Source organism: Lactuca virosa, chromosome 3, assembly GCF_052849685.1.
Source record: "Lactuca virosa cultivar CGN04683 chromosome 3, Lactuca_virosa_CGN04683_v6, whole genome shotgun sequence".
Taxonomy (NCBI): domain Eukaryota; kingdom Viridiplantae; phylum Streptophyta; class Magnoliopsida; order Asterales; family Asteraceae; genus Lactuca; species Lactuca virosa.
In genome coordinates, this window is record NC_136428.1 from 345,071,711 (window position 1) to 345,092,842 (window position 21,132).

The 21,132-nt window shown below is 32.7% G+C and overlaps 1 pseudogene across 1 annotated transcript in view; it reads left to right on the plus strand.

Moving 5' to 3' along the window:
• Positions 1-21,132, plus strand: part of LOC145167523 (putative disease resistance RPP13-like protein 1) — a 260,684-nt pseudogene that overhangs the window by 218,426 nt on the left and 21,126 nt on the right. The window lies entirely within an intron of this gene.

Below are 21,132 nucleotides of genomic sequence, written 5' to 3' on the forward strand. Positions count from 1 at the left end.
ATATTTGTTCAAATTTCAATTTAATAAAACTAATGTTTCTTTCACTAGACTATTAAACACACTAGGCAGTGTACCTAATCGTGTAATAGTATAGCTATGGTAAGAACAAGTGTCGAACTCAAGGAATGGTGTTTTGGCTAACTTTATTCTACTATTTACTACTTACTAATGAAAATAGAAAAGGTTTTGTTTTCCTAGTTTTGCAAGACTAGATACTTAAATTACCAAACTAACGTACTATCAATTAATTAAGCTAAAACTAAACTAAGGCAAGAAAACAATGATGAATTAACCAATATGAGTAAGAGACTTTCATTTAGCTTCGAATTTACTTGTTATTATGGTTGATTTATGGAAGTGCAATGGATTTTAGTTCTTTGGTTACCGATTCCTAAGATGACCAAATTAATATTCACTAATTTAATCCTTTAGCAAACTAGCTTATTTATTCAGTGATCAAGCAGACAAACTTACAAGTTTAGTAGTGTTTGGTTCAAATTGATTAGACTTATAATCGATTGATCAATTTAGTTTATTGATTCAATTCAATATATGATTTGTCGTCATATATTAGCTCCTATACCTTTTTACCCACTTTTCTACTTAACCCTAGGTTTTGTTCACAACTCTAATCCTACAATTTTGCAATTCACAAGATCATAAGATTCAAATTTAACTAAGGAATATAGTCATACTAACTTAATCAAATTCAACAATAAGTAGAGAAAATAGTTATCAAAAGTACTTGAGGTTCTTTAATGTGACAACCCGATATTTCAAGTCAATGTAATGACCTAAGTCAAGTATTGTAATCTATTTTTAAATTAACAAATAAATAAAAATAGCATCAGAAATGAAATGTTCAAAAGTCTCAATTGAGATACATAAAATGATAGATATCGTGTCAAGGTTTTCAGAAACATAAAGAACACTCAAATCCAAGTTATAACGAAGAAGTTATGACCAATCAAAGATCCGCGTCAAAACCGGTAAACCACTGTTAAGCGTAAAACGCAAAGTTTCAATAAAATACTTTATAGCCTTAAGTATCTAAATGAATGTCGTAGATATCATTAAACCGTGAACGTACATAAAAAGAACGTCCAAATCTGACTTTGTATGAGGAAGTTATGATTTTTCTAAGTTTCAGAGTAGCGGTAGACAGCTAAAAACTCGAAATAGAGATCGAGCGATATTTAGCCGACATGACATAAACGAGAGTTGAAGGTCTCGACAATAGTAATACAACGGTAAAAAGACAGACGAAAACGGACATCAGATGAAGAAGTTATGAATTTTTAACGGTCTTTTCCTGTCCCGGCCTATTAAAAATAAAGTCAAAATTTTCCAACAAAGTCTAAATGAAAGTTGTAGATTACATTCTCACCTATGCGTGGATATAAAGAACGTTAAAAACGGAGCTCGTATGCGAAAGTTACGCATTTTAGAAGATTGGAGCACACAAACCGAGAGGGAGTACGCTATAGCGTACGAGGGTACGCCCAACGTACTCAGTATGCGGCCTCGGATCGACCACGTCCCCCGCTACCCTCTAGCATGTCCCATCCAAAGTCCGGAGTCCGAAGATGGCGTCATCGCTGACGTACGTCCCGCGTACGCGAGTACGCCCAGCGTACGAGGGCCAGTCCCACCCCTATAAAAAGGGTGCGAGACTTCCGAACTTCTTTGCTAATTCACAACATCTATCCTATACTTCCACACTCTTGAGCCTCTCAAAACTATCCTGACGCCCCGGTTACGTATCCAAGCTACGACGAAGGTCCGAAGGTCCGAAACTCCCGAAAAATTTACCGCTTTCCAGTCGAAGTGCTGCCCGAGAAAACTCTCGTTTTCTTCAAATCATCACACTTTCCAGGTGAGTTCATACCCCTATATTTTCACGTTTTTACTATGTTTTAGGGGAAAAATACAAGTGAAACGCAAGAAAAACTTATGTTAAAATACAAATCGTTACATACAGTTTCTAATGCTTTATCTACATTTTGTGTATAAATGTTAAATAAGTAAACTAACGTTATTACAAATGTTATACTTTACATGCAAAGTTAGTAATACACCAAGGTTTATCATTCAAATGAAACACACTTTTGAAAAACTATAATAGTTATAGTTTACGAGATATTCATGATATTTTACACTCTATAAACACTATAGAAAGGAAATACTTACATTTACAAGAAAAATGGACTTTTCATACGTAAATCTATTTGATACAAACTTTTGTGAGACATTCGACTTCACGTACTTTCAAGTACACATTTAAAGTCCTGTATTATAAACCATAATCTCTTATAGGGAGAGCATGATACTTGTGTATAGATCTATACGGGATTGACAATCCCGCACCTAAACTGTTAGCTACAGTTAGACCGGCAGGTCTGGAATGACAAACGTCATATCATTTCAACGCCTAAAGAACGTTGTTACAGGCAGTCTGGGTCATTAGCACGGTTATAAAACTCACACAAATTGTTAGAACATTTGATTTACAGGGCGATCAAACCTCTTATTTGTTTATATATATATATATACATATATAAATCTACTTACACTATTTTAGGTATGGAAAATACTTATGCATTTCGGTTTTCAAATCTTTTAAAACTACTACACATTTATGGAAAATATTGGATTTTCTAAAAAACAAACACAGTTATTTTTACAGAAAGGCATACAATTCTAATACGAAAACGCTTATGAACTCACCAACTTAATTGTTGACACTTTTTCAAAACTACTTGTATTTCTCAGGGATTCAGTAATACAGGTAAACAAACAGCTTTTGGGGAAGGGACGCTAAGGCATCATTTTCAAACTTAATATATCATCCTAATGTAATTTCTTTTGAAACATGTAATACTATAAACAATGTAACTTTTTAAATTATATTTATGATGGTTGTGTTTGCTTTCTTTACTATTTACTCAACTGTTATGATACTACATGAAGTCATCCACCCCCGAACGATTCCGCCGTTCTGGTTTGGGGGTGTGACATTTAATATGTAAAATCAACAAATAACCAAATAGCTAAATCCAATCCATAAATTCAACCATAATTAAACAATCAATCCTAGGCTAAACGAAAGTCATGAGTATTTAGCTCATGATTTCAGCAAACAAAATCTCAAAATCGAAATTCAAAGAGTATGACATAGTAGAAACTAATGAAAAATCAAAGTGTAGAGATTTATTGCCTTAATGCTTCTCCGTCCAATGGTTTGATCGAATTCCTTACTTCCAAGCCTAAGAACAGGTGTTTTGCCTTCAAAAGTGATGATTACTTCAAGAGCCAAAGGTTCCAATTCGGAAGAGAATGAGTTCTATATATAGTTTTCCCGAATTCAGAGCACCACGATGTGGTAAGGCCACCACGTCGTGGTCTTCGTGTTTATCCTGTGGTCTACAAGTCTTTGCATCAAATCGGGATTTTTCACGTCACCACGCCGTGGGAAATTCACCACGACGTGTTGGGTATTTTTTTTCATCATTTTAAAGCTTTAATTCATACTTCCAGCTCCCAGGTCCTGCTTCCGGCTTCCAGCTTCCTTTTTTCTCCAAGCATCTATTTTATCCCTAAAACATAATTCATAACAAATTAAGTATCTTTTGTTCTAATATAGGCATAAAATTAATTAAAATATTAAGTTATGATGTATAATTATGTGTGTAAATATGCACATATCACTCTCAAAATTTCTTTCACGTACACTTTAGAGATCTTTTCCATAGACAATTTCTCATCGGCTGCTATAAAATGTGCACTCTTTGTAAATCGATCCACAATCACCCAAATCATATCGTGAACTTCCTTCGTTCTAGGTAGTTTGTTTATGAAATCCATTGTAATGTCCTCCCACTTACCCATAGGTACCGGTAACGGTTCCAAATCCCCATATGGTTTCTGATGTTGAGTCTTAACTCTCTCGCAAGTCAGACACTCGACTACATACTTAGCGATATAAAGCTTCATCATTGGCCACCAATAATATGGTTTTAGATCCATATACATCTTGGTGCTAACAGAGTGAATAGAGTACATGGTTTTGTGAGACTCTTCCATTCGAAGATCTCTTATTCCACCCATCTTGGGTACACAAATTATGTTCTAGAATACCTTTACTCCTTGGTTTTCAGTTCCAAACACTAACATTTGCCCATAGGTTCTTCCTTTCGGTTATCTCCTTCCAAAGCATCATTCTGATATTTCTTGAAAAATTTAAACAGTCGTCGACATAATTTCAATTCTTAACACTCTTGGCTTTTTCCTCTCCATTTTTATTTTTCTACTTAAAGCATCTGTTACGACATTTGCTTTATTAGGGTGGTAAAGTATTCCGTAGTCATAATCCTTGAGTAATTCTAGCTAGCACCTTTGCCTAATGTTCAACTCCTTCTGACCAAAAAGGTATTGAAGACTCTTATGGTGGGTGAAAAGTTTACACTTCGTGCCATAAAGATAATGTATATATATCTTTAGTGCAAAAACAATTGCTGCCAAATCCAAATCATGAGTGGGGTAGTTATGTTCATGGATTTTCAATTGTCGGGATTCATATGCTATTACCTTATCTCTTTGGGTCAGAACACACCCTAACCCAACTCGTAATGCATCACTATAAACTTCAAAGTCTTCAACTCCATCGGGTAAAGAAAGGATTGGTGCTTTACACAACCACTTCTTTAATTTCTCAAAAGCTTACTCGTGCTTCTCATTCCATGTATAGGTAGCCCCTTTGTTGATCAAGGTTATCAATAGATCATCTATTGAGGAAAAGCCTTAAATAAACCTTCGGTAATACCCAACTAATCCCAAAAAACTACGAATCTCAGTGGGACTTTTTGGTCACTCCCACTTCATTACCACTTTAATCTTTGTTGGGTCAACCATTATACCTTCTTGTTTAGTGTAACGTCCCAAAAATTACAAAAGAGATTTTCACTTTTGAAATATAATAACCAATTAAAACCTTTGTTTCAAAAACCATCACGTAACATTCATTTGATTAAAACCATACAATATTAGAGTTAAATTTACAAAACTGCGGAAACGAACACCTTCGATGCGTGTGTACAGTCCACCTATCTCTTCTCATGAACTTCATGCAAAATGTTTAATCCACAAGTGTAAGCATAAAGCTTAGTGAGTTCCCTAATATACCACATATTCCACCATACATATAATGCATCCACACAAGATCTCAGCTCTAGCCCCGAGCAATCAAATCTCATATCCATATATATATATATATATATATATATATATATATATATATATATATATATATATATATATATATATATATATATATATATATATATATATATATGGATATGAGATTTGATTGCTCGGGGCTAGAGCTGAGATCTTGTGTGGATGCATTATATGTATGGTGGAATATGTATAGGGAGCTGCACAATATGTGGTATATATATATATATATATATATATATATATATATATATATATATATATATATATATATATATATCATGTGTAAAGGCCTAACATGCCAATCTCTAAGGAGTATATGGGCCCAGCCCGGACTCTATTGAATTTGATTTAACTCTATTGTGCAGCTCTTGTTTGAATCCAACCATTGTAGTGCGAGACCTTGCATTCGAAGAATTATCTAGTTCTTGTGGCATGTAATTGTATTCGTGAAATAGTTAGAAGGTATTAGAGGGAGTCTCTTCTGCAGCCGATGGCAGAGAGTGGTGTGAAGGGATCCCTAGGGCAGCCTAGAAGGAATGTTAGTATGTTCTCGTGTGGACATTTTCAGAAGAGAGATCCTAGAAGGAGAATCTAGGAATATTAGCAGTGTGTGCTCGTCAGAGAGCAGGTATATTGGGCTGGATCAGATGGATGTGGACAGGAGTAGTTACTTAGAGGACCCGAGATGATTCATAAGGAAAGTATGGATAGGTGTGGAAGGTAGTATTGGGCCCGTACTACTAGAAGCACAGGATCCATACTCGAATCGAGTAAAATTTAGGGGATTATAAGGAACTGGTTAAGGGAAGTTGGCATGGTTTAGCACCATGATTCGTTGTAGTGTGTTTTCATCTTTATTGGTTTATCGGTTATGGTCGTTTAGGCTGAGGATGGGTCTGGTGATTGTTTAGGATTTAGTGACCATGTCAGTTTGGGTTTGAATGGTGTAGACCTAAGGAAGTTAGTTGATTATGAGGTCTTAAGGGCCTTGCTCGTGGAAGTGCCAATTGAGTCATGGGACTCAAGAAGGAAGTGATTGTGATGACCAGTTTGAGTATTGCAGCCATAGGCTGAGGGATTGGCATACATATTAGGATGTCACTATTGTCGACAGGGGTTATGTACTTCCAACTTTCCTCGTTTGGAGGAAAGAGAAAGTAGACATGTGATTTTTAGAGTTGGGATGTAGAGCCAACATGAGTCTAGACGATTGTCGTTTTCTTTGTCGACAGTTATGGTAGTGTAGGAATGTACAATAGGATACTTGTGGTATGGTTTCCTTAATATAATATCAAGGGTCTACTTCCTTCGAATATAGATAGGTCGGATGCTAGTTGATTGTTTCAGGTGAGCAGGAAAAGAATTGGGAACGGCAACCTTTATTGTCTATAATGTGTCCCGACTATAAGAATGATACATCTAGTATTATGGACGATCCTGATGATGAATCGATGGATGGGTAATTATAGACGACGGTGTGATGGATCACTTATTTCTAGATAGAGAATCAGTGCTATGAATGGACTATTCAAATTATTGCTTATGCATCTGCATGAAATTCTTGAGGTTAGAGGCGGTTATGATTGGGAGGTTTCTGAGGTCTCCACCTAAGATTTGGAATCTCTTCGAGTTTCTTTGGTCTTTATGTGGAAGATCATCTTGCATAGTGTTACACATTCCAAGATTCGGGGATGGTATGTAACTGGTTGAGATGATTTGAGATGTGGTTTGTTTGTGATATTAGTTGGTGGTAGTTTGAACCCTGAGTGGGGGAGAACTGGGTATTCTATTTGGAGGATCATCGATCTACTAGGGTAAATGGTTTCAGAAGAATAGGTCATAGGGATTCATGGTTTGGATATGAGAGACTTTGTCCCATGATTTGGTCAAGACGAGGGTACACCCAAGTTGTCATCGAATGTATGTGCTTAGGAATTCATGAGTTGTCATTGCAGAAGGAAGCTATTGGACAAGGAGCTCGTTGTAGCCAGTGGTTCCTTTCGGGATGTTGGTGAATAGATCAAGAGGTGATGGGTCGCTCAGGTTAAGTATTGGTTGTTGAGGAAGGTTGTCAGCTCGTTGTATAGATTGCTATCTATAGTCCAATATGGGCATTGGTTGATTGGTCAACCAGCTTCATAGTTTGGTATGTTTAGTCCCTCGTGGTCTTTATTCAGTATTGTATTGGATTATTGGATTACTTGTCAGTGCATTCTCGATCATTGGTTATCTTGTTCATCGTCAAGTTCTGTACGTTCTATATTTCGGCTTCTGGGAACATTTACCCTCAATCGCTGGTTGTAGAATTATACTTCATAGCAAGCTCGAGTTTGGAAGATGTCCTTGGTTATTGGAAGTTTTGATGTTAGGGCAACGCTGTTTAGTTTTTTAGTTGTGGCTTTGGATCTACGTAGAATCAAATTTTGGCATGACGTTTAGACAGGGCTGGTATTTGGATTGATACGATCATTGTTTTAACAATATTTCTGGATAACTTTGGAAGTATTATCGAGCTATTTACGCATTAGTGGAATCTGTTTAGTTTCAATCAAGGTGTAGGATCTTGTTTCGGTCATTCATGAGGATGTTTCTGTTAATAAATGAGATTCGTCATTTGGTTAGATCTACTGGTACCTCCCCCTTTGGATAAGGGTGTGAGGAAAAAGGAATTTAGTAGATCGATGGTTGGTTATGGGTTCTCTTGAGAGTGTATATTATGGTAAGTTCATCAGATGTTGTCGTAAGAGGTATATGTGGGCTAAACGAGATAGCAAAGGAGAACTTGGTTCGAACTATAGGCATGGTTTTTATTTGGGTTATAGCCTTTGAGTTGGAACAAGAGCATAACAGCACATCCCATTCTCTGGTTGTGTGTGATCATGTTTTTGTTTGATTTTGTGTTGGTTACAACCTGTTCTGTGAAAGGAATTGTGCATCATATAAGGGTATGACTTCACAGGAAGGTATCAATAGAATGGATGAATTGGAAATGGGTAATAAATAGAATTTGATAGAAGTTTGGAATTTTATAAACGTGGTTATGGTGACTTAACAACAATTCCTTTTGTAATATCTATCTAATTTTGAACAAATTAGACAAAAAATGATGTCTAGTATTATGTAAGAAACTTGATATGGTTTATTAGGTGATTAATGCTTAATGTATGGTTGGTATTATGATCACTTGTTAATGGTCATGGTAGAATATTCTATAGTAAACATAAATTATTTTTGAATATTTTAATAGAATAATGTTAAAGGCATCATTATTCTATTAAAATAATATTAGATGTTGCATATACCACTATTCTTACATGTATAATCTTGTATTATAATAATTTGATAACAAAACATTATACTGTGATTATCATACAGAAGACTATTCGTATATACTTCAATGCAAAAATTAAAGATTGAAATATTAGAAGAATCAATATGTTTTCAAATGTATCACACATCATCACAAACCAAATGTCTCATACATCATCACAAACCAAAACATCTGAAAAAGTCCAAACTAAAGAAATTCAAAATTTTTTCTATATGGTATTATTGAACTTTATTCAAATACGAAAAAAATCGAAATATATTTCTAGCCACAACTATGCACTTTGTACCTTGGAGTTATTCAACAATGTCAAACATTTCCTTGAATTATGCCCTTTAACCCCACATGTTTTGCATGATCTTGATTGCTTGTTACCTTGAATAGTAGCCTTCTCCAAAGCACTTTTTAAACGTTTTCCTGTACCAGAACCTTTATTCTTCACCATAGGTGGATTTTCAACATCAACAACTTCAAGATTTGTAGTAGCTCCGTAAAGTTTATCAATATGAACTTGTTTTGTAACCGGTGATTTGTCTGAACCTTGTTCACCAATATCAGTCATAAAAACTTCTAGTTTTTGCATGAACTCTTCTAACTTCTTGTCATCATTACTTAATGAAGACAAGAATTGATCAAGCATGGAAAATGCTTTGTATGCAACCTTCTCTACCTTTCCAGATAATCACCATATCTAACCCTCCTTTTCAAATCTATGGTGAGGATAATATCTCTTCTCCATCTCTTAAGAATGTATCTTGACGGAATCTTCTTGTATGTCATAAATCTTTAGAATACAGAAGATGTGTCTACAAAAAATTCCAAACCGCTCAAAAAGCATGCATGAACATTTCATCGTTAGATCTTCTCTATTGAATTCAACCTGTTTCAAAAGTATTAGGATATTAAGTATATTCAAAAAAGAAAAATTAGAATAGTTTTCAAAAGTATTAGAATATTAAGTATATTCTAAAAACAAAAATTAGAATAATATAAAAACAAAATTAAAGACAATAATTTAGTAATCAAAATTATAATATTAGAATTATAAAATGTTAACATTACCTCGAAATCACCTTCACTTGTGTTAAAATTCCATTCACAATCGATGTCAACTTTTTTTTTTCAACTACTATCTTCTTCTTTGATAAATTTGTCGTTTTGTGTTTGACAATGCATATGTCGGAAACAACGCCTGAAGTAACACTCTTATGTGAACAAGAAACACGTGAATGAAGAATCTCCCTCTGCACCATGAGAAAAATAGTCCTGGTGTATACCATAGATGCATGTTTCTCCATATCTTCAAGAGGTGTTTTGATGATTGGAATTATAGTAGATGTATCAAAATCAAATTTGATCTGACTATTCCTTTGCCTTTCCATAACAGACTCAAAAGCATTCATGAAATTGTTTAACGTATAACCATGATGCGATACCCTATTGAATGTTAAATTCTCACTTTCCGACCGAGAAGTTGTTCTCATTAGACCCGACATTGGTACATCTTTAAAATAGGCTGGAATCCAACTGCTTCTCAAATCAAACATATCTTTCATCCATTTATTGTCTTGTAACTTATATTTTACCATTAATGCATCCCATCTCATTTCAAAATCTTTCAAAGCAATTTTAGAGTCCCATACTATACTATTGAAGTCCGCCTTAAAATCTGATTCATTCATTATTTCCCAGCTTACCTTCAAAAACAATTCATATATTATTCTGTTAGAATATAATACAGTATAAAAAGGCATTTCATTTAATATATTATTCTAATTACAAAAAATATTTCATTTACTATTCTGATAAGAATATAATACAGTATAAAAAGGCATTTCATTTAATATATTATTTTAATTACAAAAAATATTTCATTTTAATATTCTGATAAAAATATAACAATAATGTCATATTTATATTGAAAATAATGTCATATTTATATTGATAAGAATAAAACAATAATGTTATCACCTTCGATGGAAGTTTACTTGTGATATGCCACATACAATTTTTTTTTATGTGTGGCAATACTATCTCAATAGCTTTTTTCATTGCTGGATCTTGATCAGTCACAACCATGATTGGTGCTTTTCCAAAACACTTCAAGAATGACCGAAGTAACCAAATATAGGAATTTGTATCTTCTCTACACAACAAACCAGCTCCAAATGTGATACACCTTTTGTGATTATCAATGTCAGTAAAAGGTACAAATACCATACAATACCTAAAAAAACACAAAAAAAGACCATTAGAATATACAACTAAAAAATGTTTATAATTCTAGAATAAATACATGTTTGTACGATATGTTGCGTCAAACGAAACAACATCCCCAAATAACTCGAAGTTTTGTTTGGAAGTGTCAGCGGCCCAGAAGAGAGCATTTAACTGCTTCTTGTCACATCTGTATTCGTATGTAAAATTTGTAACATTCTCTTTACGATTCTGAAGTTTTGTAATCAACAAATTTGCATCAGTACCCCCGATGTGACAATTTATATCCCTTGTAAAATTTTTCCAATCTATCTCTAATCCACCAACAAATTTACATCCTCCTTTTATAACGCACATTAGCCTATATGATGTAGTTTCCCCCCACCTTTGCACTCGAAAGCTTATGTATAAAAGTTTGATCAACAACATCCAACTGACGTTTAGCTCATGAAAGATGCATACAATCATCATTGATCAATTTGTGGTTGTGTTGTTGTTCAAAGTGCCACAGGTAAACTTCTGAAGAATCTGGTATAACTTTGAATGCAACAAAAGCTTTGCAATTTGTGCGTTTACAATTACTATTTCTCAATTGCTTGTTATGATCATCACTAATTGTGTCTAGGGTAGAAGTGTTTGGTAATCCCCCTCTATTGCATATAAAATATTTCGAAGTTGTGATTCCATTTTTTTTCCTCTCTGTTGATTTTCTAATATCGATACCAGATCTTAATGCATATCATTTATACCACTTAATAGCATTTATGATATCGTTAAAAATTGAACCCATAGGAGGTATCCAACTAGCTTCAACCCCTGGAATCCAAAAGAAAGAACCATCAGCTCCAATGAATTTTTTGCAAGAGCCATATAGTGTGTTGCAACATTGTCACTTTGAACAACAAAAAAGAATATACCACCATGTTAACATATAATCGGACTAATTTGCATTCATATGAATGTAATCATAAAAAACCACAATTATATGTGCATTATTCTATAAGAATAATATGCAGTAGCATGAACTTATCAGCAACATCATTCTATAAGAATCACCGATATCAGTATTAGAATTATCTTGGGTTTCCAATTGATTTTCATCATTATGCATAATCTCTGAATCACCAGAACTGAATTGAGGATTTTCTTCATTGTAATGATCATTTCCGATGTCATTCATATCTAAATCATCCATAACTGTTACTAGATTAAAAATTGAATTTGTTATATGCAACTAACAATGAAAGCAATGAAAACTCAAACCTTGATCAATTGATCAAATCATGATATAAAGTAAAATTTAACAAATTACCTTGGGTTTCTGATTGATTTTCCTCGTTATGAAGAATCTCTGAATCATTAGAACCGAACTGATGATTTTCTTCATCGAGATAATTGTTTTCGATGTCATGCATATCCAAATCATCCATAACTGTTATCATTATTGATATATAAATGTATGTACAATATTCTATAAGAATAACATGTAGTAACATGAACTTATCACCAAGATGATATTAATAAAAAGCAAATAGATGAAGTTAATGAAAAGCAAATAGATGACATATTGCTGAAAAACATAATCATTGAATGAAAGTTAAAAATCAAACAATGAAATAGATGATGTATTGTCAAATAAAATATTATAGCTTAAATTGTTTTCTAGGTAAAACAAATTCAACAACAGATGATGTTTGATTGTTGAAATCACAAATCATACATGTATAAATTGGATAAATCGATAATAGCTTGATGATTCAATTCATGAACTAGGTTAAAGATTGAATATGTTATATGCAAGTAACAGTGAAATCGATGAAAACTCAAACCTTGATCAATTGAAGATTTCATGATGTTGAGTAAAAATCACAGCTTGAATGATCGTAAACAAGTGTTGAATATGAAGATTAGCAGAAATCGTTGAACACTTGAACCTCTAGCGAAATCGATGATCACAGAGTTAAAATCGATCAAAATCTTCTAATGAATTGCTAATGTCGATACATGAACATAAACATCAACCACTCAGATTATCAATTGCAGATGTAGAAGAATCAAGAACATGAACTCGAAAAACACAAAAATCGCGAATTTAGAAGCTATGATTTAGCATCGTTCGATCAATGTCCAAATCAAATCGATTATTGGTTGAAAGAATATAAGATTGGAGATATAATATCGATCAAAGTGAATTGAAGAACAAGGAATGTTGACTCATCGAATAAATTGGTAGAAAATTGAAATAGATGAGATGATTTCTTGATGACGTGAAAATTAAGCTAACCTGATATGATATCTGATCATCTTAAATTTAACCTAGTGACTAATCTACCCCTAATTAACTAATCAATTAGATTAATTAGTGTTAATCCCTTTTTTTATGAGCCACAAGATCAAATTTGATCAAAGGCTAAGATTTTGTCCCTATGTCTCACAAAATATAGGTGGTCTCAAATTAACCTCTACCTATATATATATATATATATATATATACACACACACTACCCGTTTACCCGCGCCTGTGAATAGTTTTTTCAGAAATTAGTTTCTAGAGGCAATTCGGCGAATAAGTTTATTTCGTGGATTGTTTCTTGTTTCAATTAATTTTCTTTAGAAAGCTTGAGACCTTTCTTTCTTGTTGAATAAACTAACATGTGCTTAAGGCGATGGTGATGATGTGAAGGAAATGCAGGGAGATGAAGCGATGGTGATGGGGCGTAGGGGAAGGCAGTGGTGAAGAAGGCGATGGTTATGGTGGGGTGGAGGAAGTGGGAGGAGATGGAGGCGATGGTGTTGGAATGGGGAAGTCGACGATGATGGATGATGAGAAAGAGGAGTCGTATGGATGGAAGCAGGATTTGTCATTGATGAACGATAGTAAGAAAGAATAAGAAATTAGGTTAAAGTTTTTCCTTATTTCGTTAATGCAATTGGCAGTTTTACACGTTAGCCTAGGAGTGTTCGTGGTGCAGTTTAGAGTCAAGACCGTAAGTCGCACTGCATATACAGTTTGAGATTTTTGAGCACCGCAAACCGCACCACAAAAGTTGTAAACCGCGTTATGAGATGCGGATTGTAAGGTTTGGTAAGTTCAATTTTATAATTATTTTTGGATCTTTTATTTAATTGTTTTTAATATTTAGTTGAAGATATATGCTAATGTAACCTATTTGCTAACTTTTGCAATTTGAACCTATGGTTTCTTTATTCCTTGTAAAATTTTACCAGCATGCACAAAAACAAAATTGTTGAAAAGTAATTATCATATTTGAAGAATCCTAGATAGATCAAATAGTTGCTGCAACAACTTGCACATAAGGTTTATTGTTTACCAAAGGACCAACCATGCATAAAAGCAAAACCACAAGGACTATCTATGTCGTGCTGTTGAAAGATGTATTAAAACTAAAAATTTGTCGTAACCATAGGGAACATTTTTGAAACTTACTCACATATTAATGATTTGAAGTTATGGACACCTTAATTACATCAAATTATTATGTTACATCATATTTAAAAGGTTAAATATAATTTCAATTAGTATAAAACTTTGAAGTTGTTAAAAAAATAGCTTAAAACATACAAACTTTCACTTCATAAATTTTACAGTTATAATTACTTTAAACTAAAATAAACAAATAATTACCTTGTAAGTTTGGCCTTTTGGGAATCATTAATGGCCTTTGAAAATAACTAAGATTTACCGGATCATTTTTTTAAGCCTTGGTCATTTAAAAATTAACCAAGCCTCCTCAGGATTGGTCTTAGTAAAAAAGAGTCAGTTTATGAACTTTGACAAAATTTAACCGAAAGCATCTACAAAGGTCCATACATACAACTCACAGTCACACTCCAATTCACACACACAGACTCGCTTGCACACAACAGTCAAATACACATTCAAAAAAACACACACACACACCTATATACACTGTCTCATAAACATACACAACGATACACACATCCATACACATAAATAATCTAGATTAGGCAACTTCATGGATGAGATCTTCACTAAAATCGAAACAACTGGAATGGTTAAAACATGACTACTACGTTCTCTGAAAAAGAAAATACCATTAAAACCAACATATGATTGGGCTTTGTTTAAGACAAATACATAGTTAGATCTATGCACCATATAAATTGGTAGCAGTAACTCTTTCAAAAAAAATTGGTCCCAGTAAATGAAAAAACTAAAAGACCAAATGTAATGAGATCTCACCATTAATTAACAACTTAGTCGTCATTATTTATGCTAAATTTCCTCCACATCAATACTTCCTTGGTGTTCTTGCTTGGTATCACAAAGGCTACCTGACTTCAAACTGTTCTTTAGATTATTCAGATAAAAAATAGAAAACACAACCATTAAAAAAAATGATAATCTTACATCTTTTATTGTTCTTGATATATCCATGTACATAATCATCCCAGTAAGAGAACATTTCTAACATACCCAAGGCTACATTTGATCGGTATGTAAAGTCCACTGTTCACTTCTTAATGTGTCTTTCCACCTACAACACTAAAGATTCAAATTTCATTCTTCGGAAGAAAATACTTTGAATGTGCTCCAATGTAATTTGTGACATCTGCACAAAAGGTAACCATTTCAAAATTAGCATATCAAACTAAATTCAAAATTAGAAGAATCTTAATTGCAATAACAGAGTCTGAAATCCAACTATTCACAACTTGAATATCATAAATACGTAGAAGCATGCTAACCCCAATCCCATGTCTTCATGGATCCAAATTTACAACTTTATAAGTTATTGTCATATTGTAAAACATCATAATTACTCCAGAAATTAGACAAAAACACAAAGTTCAAGTCCAATTCATTTTGTTATTGTAACAAATATATATAAATACAATAAATATCATGTTTAAATTTGATATGTTCAAATCATGAAGAGCAAAAAATCACATACAAAACAAAGAACTTCCATGTACAGATTTGAACCATTTTTTCTCCACGTATAAATATATACCCTTTAATCTTTTTCATATGAGATATTCAAAGTAGAATGCTAGTTCTGCAATATTTAGACTACAACATCATATTCAATCAATTTAGAAAATAGCCAATCAAATCTACATACCTTTAGTACCAAGCTCCAATTCTTGTCTCAAAAAATCAATAGTAAGAATCTGGAAAAGATGAACAAATTACTTAATATACAAAAATAACATAAATAAAACTGGATCATTACCTAACAAGCATCAAGAAAACCATTCACAGGAGGTACAACCGCAGTAGAAACAAAACAAACTTCATATGGTGGGAAAAATTAAGAAAAATGAAAAAAGATATGAGCATATACATGAAAATCCCAAATCTGCTACTAATCTGAGTTTACCTGACGATAAGTGGTCTCTAAAAAAGGTCCAAAAAACAATAGAACCATTGCTTACCTTCAAATCAGAATCGGGAGTGAAAATTAGGGCTTGAAATTGGAGCAGTTACACTACAAGAAATGTTGGCATTACCAGCGAAGTCTTTACCGGCGACGCTGGGCAATAGCGGCGACATGTAATTGACGTGTTACATGTCACCGCTAAAGAGGTCGCCGCTAATGCTCACTAACAACGATCCGCGTCAAATTATCCCCATCCATCCGATTTGTTTTCAATCCAATGGTTGTAGAGGAAAGCGAAAATGCGCTGATTTTTCCCTCCAAGGTGTCGCCGCTATTGCCCTATTGTCGCCGCTTATACCTTCCAGTTTCCTTTTCTGTGACATTTTTTATCGCCGCTAATGCCCCTTTTCTATGACATTTTTTTGTCGCCGCTAATACCTTCCAGTTTCCTTTTCTGTCGCCGCTAATGCCCCTTACAAATAACCCCTTCCAGTTTCCTTTTCTGTGACATTTTTTTCTGTTCTCTCGTTTCTGTTGCTGCTTCTCATTTTCATTACTTGGACGAGTCGACTAGGTGGAGGACGAAGGTAAAAGTCGGAGCTAGCCCCTCCTGCCGCCACAAGACCGCCACACCTTCCCCCAAAACCTCCAAAACCGGCGACCCTTGAACTCAATTCCGAAATTGCCCACATTCAAGGTCGAATTCCTCCTATTTTCTATTATTTTTCTATTTTGGTGCTAATTTGGATGATAAATTGTTAGTAATTTTCAATTTTGTTGAGTGATTATGTTTGTATTTTGAGATAAGAAGTGTTTGTGCATTTTGTTGGATTGTATGCATTTTGTTGGATTGTATGCTTTTTCAGATTTGTGGGAAGTTTTTATGCATTTTGTGTATGTTTTTGTAATTTATGTTTACACCACATTGGCTTAAAAATGAAATTTGGCATGAAATTGAAATTTGATATTGAAATTGGATGTATATATACATTTGTTTGATTTTGTATTTAGATGTATAAATTTGTATACATTTGGCTTAATTGTATGAAATTGGATGAAATTGGAATATGCAAATTGGATGTATACATTTTTGCTTAATTGTATGAAATTGGAATATGCAAATTGACTGTATACATTTGGCTTAATTAGGTTATTAATAGCAACTTACTTCTAGTAATGTATTGTATATGGTTTCAAAGTGCTTAATTTTGTTAGTGACTTAATGTTGGTCATTACAACCTTAGCTTTAATTAGCTTATTAATAGCAATGTACTTCTAGTAATTTTAATTTAATTATAGAATAAAATTAAATTAAATTTAAAAAAAAACAATAAAAAAATAATCAATTAATTGTAAAATCAAATTAAATTAGTTTTAAAATCAAGTTAATATTAAAATAAAATAAAATTAGTTTAAAAAGTTAAACTAATAACAAAAAAGAAAATATTAAATTAATTAGAAAATCAAATTAATTTACCTTTAGAATCAAATTAAGTTACCTTTATAAAATCAAATTAAATCAATTATAAAACCAACTTAATAGCAACATACTTTTAGTGACTTAATGTTGGTCATTAAAACTTTAGCTTTAATTATGTTATTAATAGCAACGTACTTCTAGTAATTTTAAATTAATTATAGAATAAAATTAAATTAATTGTAAAAAAATCAATAAAAAAATAATAAATTAATTGTAAAATCAAACTAAATTAGTTTTAAAATCAAATTAATTTTAATATTAAAATAAAATAAAATTAGTTTAAAAAATTAAACTAATAACAAAAAAGAAAATATTAAATTAATTAGAAAATCAAATTAATTTACCATTATAATCAAATTAAGTTACCTTTATAAAATTAAATTAAATCAATTATAAAACCAACTTAATAGCAACATACTTTTAGTGACTTAATGTTGGTCATTACAACTTTAGCTTTAATTAGGTTATTAATAGCAACGTACTTCTAGTAATTTTAATTTAATTATAGAATAAAATTAAATTAATTTTAAAAAAATCAATAAAAAAATATTAAATTAATTGTAAAATCAAATTAAATTAGTTTTAAAATCAAGTTAATATTAAAATTAAAATAAAATAAAATAAAATAAAATAAAATTAGTTTAAAAAATTAAACTAATAACAAAAAAGAAAATATTAAATTTATTAGAAAATCAAATTAATTTACCTTTAGAATCAAATTAAGTTACCTTTATAAAATCAAATTAAATCAATTATAAAACCAACTTAATAGCAACATACTTTTAGTGACTTAATGTTGGTCATTACAACTTTAGCTTTAATTAGGTTATTAATAGCAACGTACTTCTAGTAATTTTAATTTAATTATAGAATAAAATTAAATAAATTTTAGAAAAATCAATAAAAAAAGAATAAATTAATTGTAAAATCAAATTAAATTAGTTTTAAAATCAAGTTAATATTAATATTAAAATAAATTAAAATGAGTTTAAAAAATTAAACTAATAACAAGAAAGAAAATATTAAATTAATTAGAAAATCAAATTAATTTACCTTTAGAATCAAATTAAGTTACCATTATAAAATCAAATTAAATCAATTATAAAACCAACTTAATAGCAACATACTATTAGTGACTTAATGTTGGTCATTATAACTTTAGCTTAATTAGGTTATTAATAGCAACGTACTTCTAGTAATTTTAATTTAATTATAGAATAAAATTAAATTAATTTTAAAAAAATCAATAAAAAAATAATAAAATAATTGTAAATATAAAAATAAATTAATGTTAATATTAAAATAAAATAAAATTAGTTAAAAAAATTAAACTAGATTAATAGCAACATACTTTCTCTTTGCTCCTCGGATATATATATATATATATATATATATATATATATATATATATATATATATATATATATATATATATATATATGCTTTTTGAATACTTTATCCATTTCTGATTATTTGTTCATGTGTTCCCGTGTTGGGATACTTTTTGAATCATCAACTTTATGAATACTCTACTTGATTTTTGTTTCCTGTGGAGTAAACATTAAACACTAAATTATGTTTCAGTTGCATCATGTTTATTGATAAAAGCTGGACTACTAATCCACATCATCAATCTCCCGAGTTCCAGCTAGGACTCGACTCTTTTGTCGAGAGATCCATGTTACACCTAGATTGTAAAGGTGAAACGAGATGTCCGTGTGAGAAATGTGATAATCGTTACTTCATGGATCCGAAAGCAATGAGACGTCATGTTCATATATATGGTTTTAGTCAATCATACAAAACGTGGATATATCACTGTGAACCTTTAATCCCTCCTGTTGTAGATGTCGTATCGCCAAGCAACGAGATGGATGATGTTATTGACGATGTTATGTGGGAGTCAAGAGAAAATGATACAAACCTCGATGAAGGAACCTCAAATACAGGGGGTAGCGGTGTCGATGATGATTTTGAATAGTTGTTAGAGGTAGTCGAAACCAAGTTATATCCTGGTTGTACGTTTTCTTTCCTTGATTTTTTTAGCAAAGCTGATGCATATCAAGGGCAACAACAAATGGACTGATAGTTCATTTGATCAACTCCTTGAGTTGTTGAATTCGGTATTTCCACCAGACAACAAGGTTCCCCGTTCATATTATTTAGCAAAAAAGAAACTAAAGAAGTTAGGTTTGGGGTACGAGTCAATACATGTGTGCAAAAACGATTGTTTTCTCTTCTGGAAGGAACACAAGTCATTGCAAGTTTGTCCCGTTTGTAAAGAGAGTCGGTGGATTGATAAAAACACCAAGGGTAAGAAAGTGGCTCATAAGGTGTTACGGTAAATTCCAGTGGCCCCTAGACTATGTCGTTTGTATTGTTCACGGTACACTTCCAAAAATATTATATGACTTAGTATTGGGAGATCAGAAGATGGTGTGATGCGTCATCCCGTTGATGGAGAGTCTTGGCAAAAATTTGATGTAGATTACCTTGACTTCTCGAGCGAACCTCGCAACGTACGTCTAGGGCTGGCAGTTGATGGCTATAATCCATTTGGTAACATGTGTAATCGGCATAGTACGTGGCCGGTTGTACTCACCACATACAATCTGCCACCATGGCTTTGTATGAAAGAGTCATCAATCATGTTGGCCTTGTTGATTCCCGACCCTAAAGTGCCTGGAAAGGACATAGATGTTTTCCTTAGGCCGTTAGTGGAAGAGCTTAAGTTTTTGTGGCAATCGGGCGTACGTATTAAAGACGCAGCGACAAACACATTCTTCACGATGAAAGCTATGTTGTTATGGACAATAAACGACTTTCCAGCTCGTAGTAGTTTATCGGGCCGGAGCGGACAAGGGTATAGAGCATGCCCGACTTGCAATGAAGACACTCCCTCGTACCGTGCAGTAAATAAAGTCGTTTATATCGGTCATCGTCGGTTCTTAGATGTTGATGATCCATTAAGGATGAGTTTGAAATTTAACGGGAAACCCGAGACAAGACCCGCTCCGAGACACTTTACTAATGAAGACATACAAGAGCAACTAGGTCGTCTAATACTTCGTAAACCGGGTAAACATCCTAACACTCTCAAGGCAAACATGGATCGGCAAGGATTCGAGTTGAACTGGTCGAAACGTAGCATATTTTTCAAGCTCGAGTATTGGTCTTCTCTGCAGTTGAAGCACAACATAGATTTGATGCATGTCGAGAAAAATGTGGGTGAGAGTAAAGACACATAAAATGCACGTGAGGACTTGAGAAATCCGAATATCCGGCGTAATCAATGGTTGCAAAAAAAAGGTAAGAAGTTCACTAGACCACATGCAAGGTACTCATTCAAGAAACCTGACCGCAAAATCTTTTATCAATTTCTAAGAGATGTTAAATTGCTTGATGGGTTTGGATCTAACATCAGTAAGAAAGTGGTAGATAATGATACTAACATTATTGGGTTGAAATCTCATGACTATCACATTCTTATGAAACGTTTGATAGCG